This window comes from Sinocyclocheilus anshuiensis, unplaced genomic scaffold (genome assembly GCF_001515605.1).
Source record: "Sinocyclocheilus anshuiensis isolate Anshui unplaced genomic scaffold, SAMN03320099.WGS_v1.1 scaffold306, whole genome shotgun sequence".
Lineage (NCBI taxonomy): Eukaryota > Metazoa > Chordata > Actinopteri > Cypriniformes > Cyprinidae > Sinocyclocheilus > Sinocyclocheilus anshuiensis.
The window spans coordinates 2,709,834-2,722,008 of record NW_015544175.1 but is presented as its reverse complement, the minus strand read 5'-3'; the positions used below and the strand labels follow the sequence as shown (position 1 = coordinate 2,722,008).

General features: G+C 36.2%; 1 protein-coding gene across 1 annotated transcript in view; it reads right to left on the bottom strand.

Moving 5' to 3' along the window:
• LOC107696189 (visinin-like protein 1) overlaps nucleotides 1-12,175 on the bottom strand; it is a 28,572-nt gene that overhangs the window by 2,877 nt on the left and 13,520 nt on the right. The gene's annotated exons all lie outside the window — the stretch shown is intronic.

The following is a 12,175-nucleotide window of genomic DNA, read 5'->3' as shown; positions in this document are numbered from 1 at the left end:
TGTGTGTTTCGTTGTGAAAGCGAAACTACTTTGTTTGGCCTTCCAAAAGAGGACGATATCCGCTTCGTCATGCCTGGAGCTGATCCATGCTGTTCGCTGAGGAAATACGTCAACTTCGCGCTGTCGATCACTGGATCGGCTTTCACCGTGGACGAAGCGGAGTCCAGCCCCGGGTCGTCACACATGGTTGCCGCAAGCCCGCCGGACGCTCCTTCGTCGAATCCGCCAGCCGTTTCGTTGTGAAAGCGAAACTACTTTGTTTGGTCTCAAAAGAGGACACGACTAGAAATCAGTGGTTAAGTTGTATTTACAACACTGTTCCGGATCAGTTCAACCTAAATATTCCGATGGGAGAGTAGACTACAATGCCGTCTGTTCTGACTCACAGACTGTAAGTAAGTTTTCATATTTAAAGAATTTGCCACTGATGATTCAAACGCGAGTTTTGAGCAGTGTAGAGTAGCGCTTGTTGTTTGTCGTTTCTCCGATCACAAATGCAGACATGGTTTTATGTTTACACTGCGCGATGCAACGCAACGCGTAAAAAGACAGTATAAGTCATTATAATCAGTAATTATGTCCCCACTCGATGCAACAAATGCCTCGTTTGTAATGGGTTTTATTGGTTTTGTTTCGTCGTGCTGGGAGATGGCATCACAGTATGTTAAAGGGGCGTAACATTTCCATCACACGCTTGAGGTATTCAGCCAATCACAACGCACTGGATAGCTGGCCAATCAGAGCACACTCATCGCTTTTCAGAACGATGAGCTTTGTAAAAATTTACGCGTTTCAGAAAGACGGGGCATAGAGGAGCAACAATAATGTACATTATGTGGAAAATAATGTGTTTTTTGAAACTTAAACCGCATAAACACATTGCATTACATCAAATACACAACAATCTTCTTTTTAGCAACGTCATATGACCCCTTTAAACGTTATCTAACCTCACATTTGAGTGTAGAGTTATTTGACTGCTAAATATTAAACAATGGAATCACTGGAATGTGATGGCAGAGCTGAACTAAGCTAATAATAAATTCTGAGCACTTAGGAACAGATGCCATGCTCAAAGACGGAAATAAGATTCTCATAGTTTTCACCAAATGAGAGAAAAGAGTGTGTGAGTGTGTACCAAATGTGCCACAACGACAGCAAAAGCTGAAATCACTTACATAGTGGGGAGCAGACAAAGACAAAAATTATTTTGTTTGAACCAGTCCAATCCATGAGGACATGCTAAATAATGTCTTTTTAAAAATATAAACATGCAGAAATGTTTGTGTGTTTAGGGATTGGGATGGATGATAGAAAATGTCATTAGCTCAGTATAAAAGCAAAATAAGTCAATGGAAAGTCCCCACCAAGACATTATGTGTGTTTCAGGGGGTTCAAGAAGGTTAATGATGGAGTTGAATATCTTATAGTACTCTATAGAGACAGATGAGGTGTTTTCCCAGAATTTCCCAGAATCTGCTATTGAGAAAAGATGTTTTTCATCTTCTTGCTTTACACTCTTCTTCATCTTTTACAGGACAAGAGTGTCCAAATGTCATCACATAACATCATGTTTATGCTAAACACAATCCTGTAAGATCCATTTAACTTTATTTGGTTATGCACAAAAAATACATTAAATATAAAAATGCTAAAAGATTTTAAATAATGCAAGTCAAATATTGAATGAATGAATGAATGAATGACTTAATTCATTAATTAATTAATTATTTGCTTAATCAGTTTTTTGTCTTGCTTTGCCATAATAATATTGCCATTGACTTCCATAGTATTTTTTTCCATACTCTGGATGACAATGGCTACCGTCAACTGTTTAGTTACCAACATTCTTCAAAATATCTTCTTCTGTATTGAACACAAGAAAGAAACTCATACAGTTGAACAAGTGGAGGGTGAGTAAATGATGACAGAATTTTCATTTTTGGGTGACCTATCCCTTTAATACCTCATGCTTCTCAAGTAAATGTATCTGGTTTTAAGGATTTTAAATACTGGAAAGTTTTAAATTTACTGGATGTTTAAATTTACTGAAAAATCAAATGATCGAACACAGCACCACCCTGTGAAGATGCAGCGTACTCTCATATATCAAAGAGTTCACACATTGTCAAACTCCTTCAGAAAGCATAAACCCTCTGGGTTAGCATAGGTCCGGTCATAAGGCCCTGCCAGACTGGCACTGGGTTTAGAAGAGAGAGAGGAGACAGGAAGTAATGCACACTGTGATGTACCCTGCACACATGCAAAATGATTCTCTCATGGGGCTGGTCCTTCTGCTCCATATGGCCTTGCCCTTCACCAAAGTAGAGGAGAGCAGAAGAAAACAAACAAAGTGCAAGTCATGAAGAACTGGAGAGCTGAGGCAGCTCCCTAAGTTCTTCCGTGCAAATCTGGCAGGTTATGAAATGTTTTGTTATGTAAAAGAGAGGTTTTTTTTAGTAACTATCTAGGGCATGACTGTATTCTCAACTTTCACATTACATTAATATTCTTCTTTTTATTTCTTTTGGATCCAAGCACATCCGAATGTAGAAATAGATCTTCACATGTGTACTTTGTCAGGAGACATGCTATCACATGGGAATGCCCCCTGGTCAAGATCCAAGTATCTGTTATTCTCTGATGAATACATAAAGGAGATGAACAGTAATTTGCCATATTCAAGACAATGTAGAAAATTGTATCAGCTTAAATGTGTTTTTTATAACTTAGTTTTACAGTAAATTAGTTGTGTTAAAGGAAACAAAAAATTACAAATCTGCCATAATTTACTCTCTCCAAATAATTGTTCTTTCTTCTGTGAAACACAAAAGGAGATGTTAGGTAGACTGTTTGATCTGCTCTTTTCCATATGGAAAGTGGATGGTAGTTTATAAGTTCCAAAAAGTATCATAAAAGTAAAGAATCATACAATTTGTGTGTAACACACTACATTTCAAGGTTGGGGTCAGTATAGTTTGTTTTTAAAGAAAATAATACTTTTAGCCAGCAAGGTTGCATGAAGTTGCATGACAGCAAAGACATTTATAATGATACCATAGATTTCCATTTCAAACATATATAATAATCAGGAATGTTACTTAAGCACAAAAAAAGTAGCATATTAGAATGATTTCTGAAGGATCATGTGACAAGACTGGAGTAATGGCTGCTGAAAATTCAGCTTTGCCATTACAGGAATAAATTACATTTTAAAATATATTAAAATAGAAAACAATTATTTAATTTGTTTATTAAAAATATAAAAATATGCAATTTTTCATAATATTACTGTTTTTACTGTACTGTTTTTGATCAAATAAATGCAGCCTTGGTGAGTATAAGATATGTCTTTTAAAAAACATGTAGAAAAACTTACCGACCCCAATCATAGAAATGGTGCCAACCCCTCCGAGGACCTCAGATGACGAAAACCCTGAACCAACATGCAAAACTACCAGATTTTGCTATTAATTTGATCGCAACATATAGTCATTGCTGTTAATAGTGTTCACCATTTGTTTGAATACGTCATTAACTAACTGCATGATTTTAACTGTACATTTCTGCCATATGGACATCACCTTGACATAGTCACCACCACTGATAAGCTAAATATAACGTAGTAACTTTCGTTTTCTGTGAAGCTGCTTTGCAATGATTTTTTGTGTGAAAAGCTCTATACAAATAAACGTGAATCGAACTGAATTGAAATGGTAGTATACGCTTTGAGCATGACAGTATAAATATCTATCCACTTTTTCTGTATGTAACAGAGCAGCTCAGACATTCTTCCTAACATCTCCTTTTGTGTTTTAAAGAGGAAAGAATGAATATGTCATTAAGTCATTGACAATCAAATTTTCATATTTGGGTGAAATTCCTTGTGTATGTATGGATACATACTGTAAACATACTTTAAATAATTATGACACCAAAGTAATGACAAATTTAAGACCATTTAATCTAAGAACACACTTTCAAAACTGCTTTAGAGGACAGGGCAGTCTTGGTTAAAGATCTGTGATGGTACCAGAAACATTGTGGGTTTGAAACCTGATTCATTAGCTACCATTGTGACCAACCTGCTCCAGGGTGACTGTCTCTGTAGTTTAAAAAAAATCACTTTAGATAAATAGATTTGCTAAATTAATAAAAGTAAATGAGTGAGAAGAGCAAAATAGAAGGTGAGAGAGACTACCTGTGAGAATGCAAGAGTGAGAGAGACAACCTGCCCTTACACAGCTGATGAATTAAACTGATGTAGAGTGTGAGGCAAACTGCACGATCACAGAAACACCCTGCAGACAGGGTCCAGCCACTAAAAGCCTGTGTAATCAGAGCACAAGCTGATGCCAGCCTCTGCTCCGTCTCAGCCAGTCTACACTATCCCCGTCATGCTGCTCCTAATGCAGGCCATTTAACAATGCAAAGGTCATGGATTCTTCATCCAGGTACAGCCTATTATATCAGAGTATCTGAACCTATTAAATGTGAACAGCGGAATCTAATGCCTGAATATGCAGGATGGTGCAAACAACAGTGGAGTGAATGTGAAGCATCATTCAGTGTTTGTCTAATTAACCTGGATTCATTTGACAGACGCTTTTAAAACACATTCAAGGCATAACTTCATATACAGTAGATGTGCAAAACTACATATTTTCAACATCTATTTGGCTAATCAGAAGAAATCTAGAGAAGAAGATGAAAACTATCTATACGGGAATGTAAATGATTAATCAATGATCAATTAATTGTTGTTAATAATTTAAGCGATTATCTTATCAATTTTCGATTAATATAGTATATACAGTATAATACAGTATAAACAGTACATTACTTAAAAATTAAGTAAAATTTATACAGTGTACTTTTAATGTGATTTTAAAAATGTGAATTCAAATGGTCTCTATGTATTTACATTAATGATTAATCACTTAATTGATCGCTAATTTTAAATGTATAATTTAAATTCTTAATTCAAAAAAATGAAGAAAAAATGTGTATACTTTAGGTTTTAGGTTACTTTAGGGTTTTTTTTCTTCATTTTTTTTAACAATTCAATATAATCTTTAGCATAACTCAAAATTAATATCTGTACATACTGTACATTTACATTTACATTTAGTCATTTAGCAGACGCTTTTATCCAAAGCAGTCAAAAACTAACAAAAGAGCAAGAATATATAAGTGCAAATGACAAATGGCTGCTGCTTCTGTCACTTTTTCACTTGACAAGAAGTGCATTTATTCAGTCGCAGAACGACTGAGAACGGGAGACGTTTCAGACGAGAGAGTGACAGAGAGCGAAATAAACTAAAGTGCATGCAATGTCGTGGTCAGTTAAGTCATGAAGTTACCAAAAAGGCGATTAAAGCTGCCTTAAAACTGTGCATGCATGTAGAAGATTTTAGCATGGTGATGGATATGACAATATCAATGTATTTGGTCTTGGCGGAATAGATCTGCTACGCTGCTGCTGCTGAATTGCTGCTGCTGTTGGTTATTGCTGTAGTTGTAGATTATTGTTGCTGATGCAAGGACTTGCTACTGCCAATGCATACGGCGATACGGTGCCGTGAGTATTTAAGACATACTGCTGCTGCACAAATAGCATATAAAATAACCCGTTGCAGATCTATACAGGTGGAACTGGGGAAGGTGGAGGGTTTCAGAGAAACTCTGAAAGCGCGCTGCAGGAATATCTAGTGAATGCTAGCCAGCCATATAAATGCAAGGTGGTAAGCTCATTGGCTGCATATGCAGCATGAACCAATCAGCTTGTGCCAAGTCGTTTATCTCTCTGAATATCATCAGTTACATTAACAACCATCAGCCTGTGTCATCTAGAGTTTCATAACTAAACTATATATATATATTGGACAAATTCACTAGCATCAATTCAAATTTACCTTTTAGAATTAGAATTTTTATTTAGACTGCCATTATCTGCCATTGATTATCTATATGAAAAAAAAGTGACTCATCGGTATTAATAGGCCAGAAAATTTTAATATCTTTAACTAATCAATCTCACTAATTGACTAGTCAACCATCGTGATGCATATAATGACTTTATTAGTATGTGTGTAACCCGTGAATCAAACCCATGGGCCATGACTGTGGCATTGCTAGCACTAAGCTCTATAGTCAAGCTATAGGAACAGAAGACAGCACTGTAGGACATATTCCTCTACTTGCCATCAAGACATGCACCAAAAGCACATTCCTACAACATCTAAGTCACCATGCAAGCTGTTATCACTGTCATCACACATATAAACATCCACAGTGAGCAAAGGAGAGACAGCTGTTGAGGGCTCAGTGTGCAGTTCAAATCAACCGGATTCTACAGCAGGTCTGACCTCAGCAGATATGATACTAACTGGGTGGATGATAATGCTTGAGCTGGAAGATTGCCATATCTCTCAACAAAACACACACACACACCTATGCGCTGTATAGTGGTCAACACAATCAGACGCCTATTTTAAGAAACAGCTGCAAGATTGTGGCAGCACTCATTTTGATGATCATAATCAATGTTATGTCTGTTTATTTGAGTTGATAAGTTCTTCATCAGAATACCTTTATAGATACTTGCAATGAGAACAGTCTCAAGACCTTTACTACCAACTATTCTGAGATGGTCACTACAAGTCAGTATTAAGAGCCCTACAAAAAGGAATTGGACACTGGTAAAGCATTGACTATTCTACAATGAAATACTGGGAAAAATGTTGCAAAGCATTTTATTTTGTCAGAAAACTGCTAATTTTGAAATGCATTTTTCCAAGTGGTGTAATTATGATATCCACCTGTAGGGGGTAACGGTGCCATGCTAACCATCCAAACATTAACCCTTTGAATTTTCATGTTTCAGTCTCATTTTAGTATTGTTTATATTCTATTATAGTATTTGTTAATATATTGTTTTTTTTGTACTTTTTCATTTCAATTTTAGTAATTTTAGTGCTTCAACATAAACCTATTTTATGTCAGTTGGTTGCCAAAGTAACATTTCTAATTTTCTTAAGTTTATTCATCTAATATTTATATTTTGTATTCGCTTTATTTCAATTGACGAATTTTTTTTTTAATAGTTTTAGTTTTAGCTAACATTAACAACACTGGTTTGTTGGCATTGTTGTTGTAAGACCTAGACTTTACAGATGAAGTGTGTAATTTCTGTGCAAATAAAGATACTGCAAAAATAATGACTTTAAAAAACACATCAACCACCTCTGCCTTGTCCTTACTACGTTGGTTTAGACAAACAGATAGTGCAGGCCCAAATTCACACTGGTTGACTGACTGACATGCCAGGTCACAATGTTTTGAAAGCACCACAATGTTTTCTTCAGGATGAAGTCAACTTAAGAATGTCTTATTTACAGTTGTCATTAGACATTTAACTAGAATAGACAAAAATAATAAAAAAATTACTGATAAAAGCACATGCTGTCAGCACTCTAAAATAAGTTCTGTCTCTAAATTTATCATTTTTCAAGTATCGTCACTGAAAATATTAAAGCTAAAGCAAAAACTTGCCTTTTTAACATAGCAAAAAAATTACACACTTCTCCTTTAAAGATGAAAAATGACCCACTTTGTCACAGAATATAATACTTCACAAAACAAGAAATGTACCAAGAAAATTAATTACACATGACTGATTTTCCTCCACTCCTCTATACGAGAACATATTAAAAGCCTCTTTCTTCCTTTACAGCAAAGTGCTTCTCTTCAAGCCTATGAATCATGAAAAAACAATGTCCTATAATTAATGCAACCTGTCCTTTCCTCCCAACATACACAAGTTATTTCACGACAGGCCAAGGAAAGCATTCAGAAGGTGAATGCCACAACGAGATGATGTCATCCTCCTGCTGAGAAAATGAGCGAAGTTAAAGAACTCTCTTATTCAGCAAAAGACAGCGTGCCATCTGCACTATGTTTAAATTAGCATGATAACGAGCATCGCTAGGCTCAGCTATGGATTATGTAAACTGATGGTGGCATGCTGTTCTGAGTTCTTCCTGCTTTTACACTTGATTTGGAGCTATAAAGCAAATTCAAGCTCCTCAGATCAACTGTACCTATTGAATTGCTAATAACTTTCTAATTAGCCAGGGAATGACTGAGTAGTAATGATATGTTATGGCAATACATGTCTAATTAGCCATTTCTGGGACATAATGCATATCCTTACATATCTATCTGGAGACATTTCGTGCAAATTATCAAATAAACTGTTTGCATATCTCCTAAGAAGCCTTTTTTCTTCATAGTCTTTAAAGTTTTTGGTTTGGTTCTTAAAGCCACTTTGAATTGCCTTGGGAGGTTTGTATTGGCAATTGCAATGTCATGTCATGTGAGTCAAGATAAAGATTAACCCAGCAGTTTATCTGGATTTCCCCAGTTTGTTGTAGTTGCGCTATAATGCTTGATGTGATAGTGTGCTTGATGTGTGCAAGTGGTGCAACTCTGAGAAATACATTTTCAGTGGCCAGCAAAATCTCCAGCAACTGTTCCAAAGCAACATAACTGATGCACAGTACAAAATTACATATTTTCAAAACTTACTAGTCACTGGGTTGCCTGAATGACTAATCAACTGTTTAGGGGAGACCTGAATAATTTAGGCTGGCATTTAGACCCAATGGAATGAAGCACAATGAAGGGGCCTCAAAACGCTTTTTTATTTTTACTATTTCTTAATTAATATTTTTAATTTTCTACATTCATTTGATCAAAAGTGCAGCAGAGACTTCAAATAAATGCTGAAAAAAGCCAAGACTTTCAATTCATCAAAGAATCATGTATCATTCTGAATCCACAAAAATATTAAAGGATTAGTTCACTTCCAGAGTAAATATTTCCTGATAATTTACTCACCCCATGTTATCCAAGATGTTCATGTCTTCCTTTCTTCGGTTGCAACGAAATTATGGGTTTTAAGGAAAACATTCCAGGATTTTTCTCCTTATAATGGACTTCAGTGGTGGCCAACGGGTTGAAGGTCCAAATTGCTGTTTCAATGCAGCTTCAAAGGGCTCTACACGATCCCAGCCGAGGAATAGCGGTCTTATCTAGCGAAACGATCGGTCATTTTCTTAAAAAAAATAAAAATGTATATACTTTTTAACCACAAATGCTCATCTCGTACTAGCTTAACTTCACGCATTACGTAGTCACGTTGGAAAGGTCACGTGTGACGTAGGCGGAAGTACCGACCCAGTGTTTACAAAGCGAACGTGCAAAGAAAGTCAAATGCCCTTTACAAAAAAAGGTAAAACAACGATGTCAAATGAGATGGAGTTTTTCGCCCTACCCTACCTTTTCGAACCGGAGTACACAGACGAAGAGCTAACTGTGCTTGACTTTTCCAACGTGATTATGTAATGCGTGACTTTGCGGACGCGCATTGTGGAGCTAGTGCAAGATGTGCATTTGTGGTTAAAAATTATATTTATTTTTTTTAGAAAATGACTGATCGTTTCACTAGATAAGACCCCTATTCCTAATTGGCTGGAATCGTGTAGAGCCCTTTGAAGCTGCATTGAAGTCCTTCAACCCGTTGGCCACATAGAAGTCCATTATATGAAGAAAAATCCTGTAATGTTTTCCTCAAAAACCTTTAATTTCTTTGCGACTGAAGACAGAAAGACATGAACATCTTGGATGAAATGGGGGTGTGTTAATTATCAGGAAATTTTTATTCTGGAAGTGAACTAATTCTTGAAGCAGCAACACTGATAATAATAAGAAATGTTTCTTGAGCACCAAATCAGCATATTAAAATGATTTCTGAAGGATCATGTGACACTGAAAACTGGAGTAATGGCTGCTGAAAATTCAGTTTTGCATCACAGGATTAAATGACATATTAAAATGTATTAAAATACAAAACAGTTATTTTAAATTGTAATAATATTTCACAATATTATTGTTTTTACTGTTTTTTTTTTTATTAAATGCAACCTTGAGCATAAGAGACTAGATATCCTATAAATAACATACTCTGTATAACAAATGTAGATCAACTAGTGCAAAGTGCTTAACTGTCAATCATTGTGGCCCATACCTAGATAAATAAAGTATGATAATGTAAGCATAATGAGACAAATGGTATATGAAAAGGTCGGTGTAACCTGACAAAGGCCAATTTATAATGTTGTCATGTTGGATACAACCCTTGTTGAACTGGTCAGAGTATCTCTATCATGACTTTTATCTACTGTACCAGTGGGGGATTCTGAGGGTTTAGTTCACCTTGAGTGTTTTTCACAGGCTAACTCAACCATAAGTTTAAGCATCCCAGACTCTGGATTATAAACCATCATACTTCACATCTTATGGTTTTCCTAAAAAGCCAAGACTCAATCTTCATTTCACACCAATCTTATAAATTAAGAATGAAAAAAGAAAGGCACTCTTGAAGAGAAAAAGTGCATTCTTAGTTTGACTTTCACCTCATTGATTTTACTTTACTTTCAGATGGCAGCCCACTCCTAAAAGGACCAATAAAATATTTTATATAAACAAGTTTATATCCTTGTCAGATTTCACGTTTAATATACAAAAAGTACTACAAAATCCATGATTATTAGTGAGTTTTGCAAACTACAACATTAATCTTAATATATGATTATATAACTGCATGCTGTAGCCAGTGCAAACTAACCTTTCAACCTAATACATTCTTCCTATGAACCAGTGTATCAAAGCAGCTCTAGACAGCCCTTATAGGCCTCTACAGCACAATGCATTTCAACAAGCAGATAATAAGGTCTCAAAGGAACAGGACTAAGTTAACACAATATCCTGAGAAGGCAGGTTAGCACCACAAACTGAGTTGACTTCACTAACACAGGGGTCATGGATAATCACCCTCCCTCTGCACTACTGATTGAATTATATGGGCAATGTGCCCAAGGGATAATTGAGCTTGGCTGGCACTAACAGCCCCCAATAGCATTATGTAAACACTTTTTATTCCTAACCGTTCACTTCGGATCTGATTCTGAATAGGAAGAAAAAACAAACAGTTAATTTATCTTCATGAATGGTCAGGGCTGATTTAAAGACCAATACAGAGTGCCGCTGCAATGCAATTCCCTTGATTCTCTTAGAAATGAGAGATTTGCTGACGTTTCTGAGAACTGCTTTTCTTTTCAGTGCAATCAAACTTTTAATTGAATCAACGGCCCACATACCTCATAACAGTTCTGCTTCAGTGAACGTTCACAACTTAAATCAAGAAAACAATCAAGCAAATTCATGCTAATGCTTCTAGAGCTGTTACTTTGTTACATTGTGTTTGTCTATGACTATATTTTACACTCTGCAATTCAATCGCACTTTGTAGAGACTGAGTGGTTGATGCTCTGGGCTGGTAATCCAAAGGTTGTACGTTCTGACCCCAGTGGGAGTGACCTTTGAGCTTGAGAGCCATTGTGCCCGTGAGCAAGACACTTAACCCCAGGTGAATTTTTCAGATAAAATAAAATAGTAATCACAAGCCCCCTTTCCATGTCGGGTGGGGCAGACTGCGGTCAACACATGAACACATATGCTAGCCTTTCTAAAGAAGAGCTCCTCCAATGGATGCAACGTGTCGTGTCGTGTCGTGTCAAGTCAAGTCAAGTCAAGTCAAGTCAAGTCAAGTCAAGTCAACTTTGTAGAGACTGAGTGGTTGATGCTCTGGGCTGGTAATCCAAAGGTTGTACGTTCTGACCCCAGTGGGAGTGACCTTTGAGCTTGAGAGCCATTGTGCCCGTGAGCAAGACACTTAACCCCAGGTGAATTTTTCAGATAAAATAAAATAGTAATCACAAGCCCCCTTTCCATGTCGGGTGGGGCAGACTGCGGTCAACACATGAACACATATGCTAGCCTTTCTAAAGAAGAGCTCCTCCAATGGATGCAACGTGTCGTGTCGTGTCGTGTCAAGTCAAGTCAAGTCAAGTCAAGTCAAGTCAAGTCAAGTCAAGTCAAGTCGTCAAGTCAAGTCAATAAAATAAAATAAAATAAAATAAAATAAAATAAAATAAAATAAAATAAAATATATATTTTTTAATACATAAATAAAATAGGTCATTAATGTACAATAATAATAATATTAATAATATTTATTTATTAATATTAATAAATTCATGAGATTAACTGG